The sequence below is a fragment of the Mercenaria mercenaria genome, chromosome 15, assembly GCF_021730395.1.
Source record: "Mercenaria mercenaria strain notata chromosome 15, MADL_Memer_1, whole genome shotgun sequence".
Lineage (NCBI taxonomy): Eukaryota > Metazoa > Mollusca > Bivalvia > Venerida > Veneridae > Mercenaria > Mercenaria mercenaria.
In genome coordinates, this window is record NC_069375.1 from 43294424 (window position 1) to 43300960 (window position 6537).

Below are 6537 nucleotides of genomic sequence, written 5' to 3' on the forward strand. Positions count from 1 at the left end.
AACTGAGAAATAAAGCAGAAGACAAGTATTTACAAAACCATAACGCACCTATTATGTATGATTTGAATATGGTTGAAGTAGTCTTATTATGATATTGATTTTAAATGCAAAACGTATGGAGTCATATTTCAATGTTTGTTATTGTAAATCTTTGGCAAGCGTTAAATGTTTAATAATATGCAAACTATTCATCATTTTCGTATGAAAATGGTCACGAATTTGTGGCAATGTTACAACATTGTTATTATTTTCAGCATAAGCTAAAATATATAGCTACCAGTTTTCCATTTATTACGTTTCTTTTCCATGTAATACGGTGCTAAAACTACTAGGTGAACTTGAATGTTCTGTAAGCGTGAGCAAGAGTTCACGAAATGGAGGTGCAGACGGGGACTCAAACGAAAAAAACTCCAAGTGATATTCTTAATGAAACTAATTCAGTATTGTACAATACTGATGTACAATCAACAGAAATAAATAACAATTTAGGTACCATTGAGCAGAATGCTTCATACCATAACGGAGAAGAAACTTTAGTAAAAAGTACACTGAAATTAAACATGGCCTCACAGAAATCGACACCTAAACAAGACATGAATCCTAGTGTAATGTCGAACAGTGATAGATTGACTTACATAATAACGGCTGTGACAGATCATGTGTGTGTGTGTGTGTGTTTGCGTGTGTGTGTGTGTTCGTGTTTAACGTCTTTTTCAACAATTTTTCAGTCATATAAACGACGGTGTCTACTCGTAGCAGTGAGCACAATGCCCAACTTTATAGTGCTGCCTCACTGCAATATCACGCCGTAGACACGTGACATGATACTCCACCCAGTCACATTATACTGACACCGGGCTGACCAGTCCTAGCACTACCCTCTTAATGCTGAGCGCCAAGCGAGGAAGCTACTAGTACCATTTTTTACGTCTTTGGTATGACGCGGCCGGGGGTCGAACCCATATAAAAAGGGTCAAAACAGCATTATCTGTAGATTTGAATCTAAAAACTATAAACTTTATAAAGGATTTTACCAATACTATTTAGGTAAAAATGAAGGGTCTCAAAGACGAGATTACAATGGACCTGTTCAAATAGAGTGTCCGTATTGAAGACCTATGTACTGTTGTAAAATCCATGCCATCTAGCTTGTATTCATTTGAACTGTCGTAACAAAGTCCAATGTCAGAAGGAGAGATTAACAGGGCACACGAGGAATTAACGATTAACGAATAACGATGAATAGAACAGTGTTACTTGATCATAACCGCCAGTGGTATTCCCTTAACAGAATGAGAGAACATAATCACAAAAGTTAGGCAATTATCGATGAATTAGGTGTTGACGTATCGTCGCAGATAAATGTAACGGCTGGAAACGCCTTCCGTCTCGAATGAATAAACAAGCCGCCAATTGTGAAATTTAGTCTCCAGTAATTAAAAGAGAAAATCATCCTGCGGAATACACATAAGTTAAAAGACACTGATGCCTATACCTCGGTATATCTGAATAGCAACAAATCTCATGCAGAGAGACTTACTGAGCTCAATGCTAAAACAATTCTGCGAAGCATTCCAACTTGAAACATGTTTAGGATGGAAGCAAACAGGAGAATCAAACCACGTACACAGGACTACACCTAGTTACACCACAGATGATCAACAATAGGAGGAGAACCGCTCCAATGTCATATTGAAGCTAGCACAATTTAATGAGTGTGGTTGGACAAAAGACAATAATCAGTTAAGGGTTTCTATTAAACGCACTGAAATCAATATTATATGTTTATGTGAAACGCACTTACGTGGGAATAATACTATATTGTCGCCGTTTGGCTTGCTCAGTGTTTTGGGTATTATGGGTTCCTTAAGGGACTTGTCGGTGTAATGATGTAACACTGTAATTTGTAAATAAACAGACTTTAATACTCAATGATATATATGAATGTAAAATTCATAGATATAGCAGTTCTCAGATGTAATGGCGATTTTCTATCATCAAATCTATTATATTGTATTATATTATATTAAATGTAATGTACATACAAAATGTAAACAATCATGTAAACAAACATGGTGGTCAACGGCCGGAGGTCAACTTAAACAATGGTATAAAGAAAACTTACAAATACATGAAAACGCAACAATATATCAAATATTCATTTGCATGTAGGTCTTGGGAAAAGATCACACAATGTTTTGCAATTCATTACCTGTAATTTGTAAATAAACCGACTTTATAATATTCAATGATATAATATATGAATGTATAATTCATAGATATAGCAGTTCTCAGATGTAATGGCGATTGTCTATCATCAATAGCCAATCGACGTACACCAAGGACCTGTAACTAATTTACTTAATAGAGGTCAGGTAAAGAGAGTAAACAGGTGAGAGTGTAAACAGGTGATGTATTAGTAAATATGCTACGGCCTACGTGTGACTAGTATATAATAAATACTGACTACTGATATTCAAATATTCCACTCTTTTGCAAATAATTATTATAGGAAATGTTTTACATATAGGACTTCTTTCTATGAGTATATATATATATATAGGGATTTTATAAGGCAACAACAATATTGGAACTTTTTCTTTTATTAAATTTAACACCTGTGACATATTACCGCTCTCCGGAAAAATGTTGTCCTCAACATTGTCTATTATATACAACACATGGTAATGCCTGTAAATGGATGAATTGCATTAAAGTAAAAACAACAACAAAAAATCAGATCGATATGCGCGACTTAAAACGTAGGCGATCACGAAGTGAATATATATCAGACCCGATAACATTAAAATATCAACGCGAAACAAAGACGGCTAAGCAGTATATATATATATATATTTTTTTTTTTTTTTTTTTTTTAAATAAGCACTTTTTATATGTCCGTAAAAAGGGTACGTGTAATTTGGTAACACCCACGGCGGCGTCAACTAAACTCACTAACTTGAAAAGTTCTAACGCAGTGTTCACCAAACTTGGTCACATTATCCATGGACATAATTTCTAGGCAAAGTTCGATAACTAGCAGAATTACTCAAAAGGCTATTGAGTTACGGCACTTGAGTTACTCAAAACTTCGAAGCAGTCCTTATCGTTCCTGGGAAGAATCAGTACAGGCCTCTTAGTAGTCATTACTAAAATCCAGCAATGAAGAAAAATATATTAATGTTTTGACAAAAAATAATGACCTCTATATTTTTTAGTGTATTTTGGAATATAAATTATTAAAATTTCTCAAAAGAAAACAGATTTTAAACAGAACTGAACAAAAACAACCATCTCCTACAGTCCTAAGTCTGTAGACAGTATATACAACTGTAAGGAGATAAAAAAAAAATGAAGAAAAACACAAAATAAAATGCAACAAATAAAAAAAGTGATATGAAACAAACATGAAATATTATATGATTATATTGACAAACACTATAAAAATATGAAAATGGGAACTGTACTGAAAAAAAAAGAACTGAATTTAATTTAGAACATATTTGAGCCGAGCCATTGGAAAACCAACATAGTGGCTTTGCGACCAGCATGGATCCAGACTAGCCTGCGCATCCGCGCAGTCTGGTCAGGATCCATGCTGTTCGCTTTTTAAAGCCTATTGCAATAAGAGAAACCGTTAGCGAACAGCACGGATCCTGACCAGACTGCGCGGATTTTTTTATGCCTTATGATAAGTCCTCATCCGACCCATTTTGCTGGTCTTTGTCCCCGTTATTGCCTATGGCTTGCTGGTTTTCTGGTGTGGACGAACGGTTTTGAGCGATTTCTTCCAGATTTCGTCGGACTGAGACGTCCTCTTGTAGTTATTGCTCTCAAGAATAGCCCGCACCTTTTGCGGATTGCATGCCTCTACATACTATTATATATAGGTAAAAAAGTGACACACTTACCTTATCCTTGACTACTGCTGTAGCCTTAAATTTATCCTTGGCCACTGATTTGATAGTAAAGAACATCCTTGCGAATAATTTGAACAAAACTCTTACAATATTTTATACCCGCTTGATTTAAACATATTTTATTTCAAACATATGTGCATATTACATTTTACAATTTACAATATCAATATTATACATGTTGAAAAAGGATAAGATCCGAAAGCTAAGCTTATAAAGGTCTTCTCCTATATGGGATAACTTACAGTAAATTTGGCGGTATTACATAATTTGTTTGAAATGTATCATCGAACAAACATTTAGCTAATATGCATTGAATAGAAAAAATGACATGAAACAAAATATTAGTATCAAGTTAGGAATTAGCAAATTTTGAAAAGAATCGAGATTAGAAATCGAAGTTTATAGTATATATAACAATAAAAAAATAGAGAAATTTTATGTATAAGAAGATTCCGTCCGTTAATATGAACTCCATAGACAGATAATATTAGTCAAATATAAAGTGTCCTATAGAAATGAGAGGAAAAAGAAATAAATGTATGAGATTTGATTTGATTTGGATTGATGAAGGTTTGGAGCAAACTGGAATGTTAGTTAATGTAGTTTTAAGCTCATGGAAAACGTTTACTTTCCCTGATGTAATTTTGAACTGCTAGGAATATGCTGTTATTGATGTCGTCGCTAAGATTCTGGTCACCATACAGGAGTGTGTACAGAGTGACAGTGCAGAAGCTGGAGGTTGTTTGGAGGAGCCTTCTACGGATATCATTGTAATCTGGACATTCAAAAAAGAAATGATGATTGTTCTCAGTGCTTCCGCACTGACAAAGGGGTGAAGGAGAAATGTTTTTCATGTAAAGATGTTGGTTCAGAGAGCTACACTCGGTACGCAGCCGGGCATGATAAATTTGCCATTTCCGTGCACCAATGTAGAAGTGTTTTGGACATGTGGAGGTGTTTCGCTTTAGCTGTGATTTAAAGGAAGTCAGGGTTGGTGAATTCTGTATTGCTGACGGTAAACTATTCCATTCTCTTAGAGCAGATGGTAGAAAAGAGTTGTAGTAAAGAGAAGTTCGAGTGCGTATACCCTGTATATCATCAACATTGCGTAGGTTGTATCGGGTTGCTTCACCAACAGACGGAGGAACTAGAGCTGAAAGGTAGCCTGGAGAAAGGCCATTTTTCATTTTGTACAGTAGTATGAGTTTATGGTTTCGTCTCCGGGTTTCAAGAGATTCCCAAGGAACTTCTTTATGAAGTTCACGAAAAGAAACTAGCTGTGTAGTTCCAGATACAATTCGAGATGCTTCGTTCTGTATTTTGTCGAGTTCTTGTTTCTCATACTGAGTGCAGTTTGAAAAGATAACATCAGCGTATTCAAGAAGTGGTCTGATAAAAGAAAGGTATATTATTTCCAGAGATTTCCTATCAAGTTGAAATTTTAATTTGCGCATAATATGGATGCGTTTCCATGCCTTTTCTGTAATATAGGTGATATGCGTGTGCCAAGAACCATCTTCAGACAAGTGAACGCCAAGGTGTTTATGGGAAGTAACAGAGGCTATTGGTTGATTGTGCATAAGAAGGGGTGGATGGAAAGGTTTTGATGTTTTTCGTGAAATTATCATTGTTTCTGATTTAGATGGGTTAAATGTGACTAGCCATTTGTCAGCCCAATCTGAGATTTTGTTGATATCGGACTGAAGAATACCTGCAGCAGATACCGGGTGATCAACAATTATGTGAAGACTAGTATCATCGGCAAAGAGGTGAATATGAGAACCCATGTCTTCCACTATGTCGTTGATATACACTAAAAACAGGAGAGGACCAAGGATAGAGCCTTGGGGAACTCCTGCCTTTATTGAAGACCAACCAGACATGGTACCTGGTAGAACAACAGCCTGACGTCTATCAGAAAGGTAATCATGAAACCAATTAAGAAGAGGTCCCTGCACACCAGCTTTTTGGAGCTTGAGAATTAAGCCTTGGTGCCAAACTTTATCGAAAGCTTTGCTTATATCAAAAAAGACTGTGCGAACTTCAAGGCCATCATCTAATGCCTTACAAAAGCTATTATATAGATATGTGAGTTGGTTAACTGTTGAGTCTCCAGGTTTGAATCCAGACTGAACAGAAGAGATTAAATTGTATTCATGGAGAAAGTTAAAAGATATTTGAATATGATACGCTCAAAAACCTTTTCAATACAGCAAAGAAGAGAAATCGGTCTGTAGTTATTAGGCAGAGATGGGTCGCCTTTTTTGAAGATGGCACAGACATGAGCATCTTTCCAGATCTGAGGCACCTTAGCATATTGTAAGGAATAGTTGAACAAGGAACAGAGTGGAAATTTTATTTCTGAAGCTGTTTCTCGCAGGATACGGTTGCTTATTTCATCAGGCCCTGAGGCTTTGTTAATTTTTAATGATTTGAGAGCGTCCTCAACATCTTGGGGTGTAATGGAAATAGATAGAAGCTTATGTAAGGGTTCCTGGTAGTAGTTATTTGGCAAGTCTTTATCTGAGTTGTTAAGTGACGACTGACTACTAAAACAATCATTTAAGAGTTCAGATTTTATTTTCTTATCAAAAACGAGTTCTTGGGTGTTAGGTTG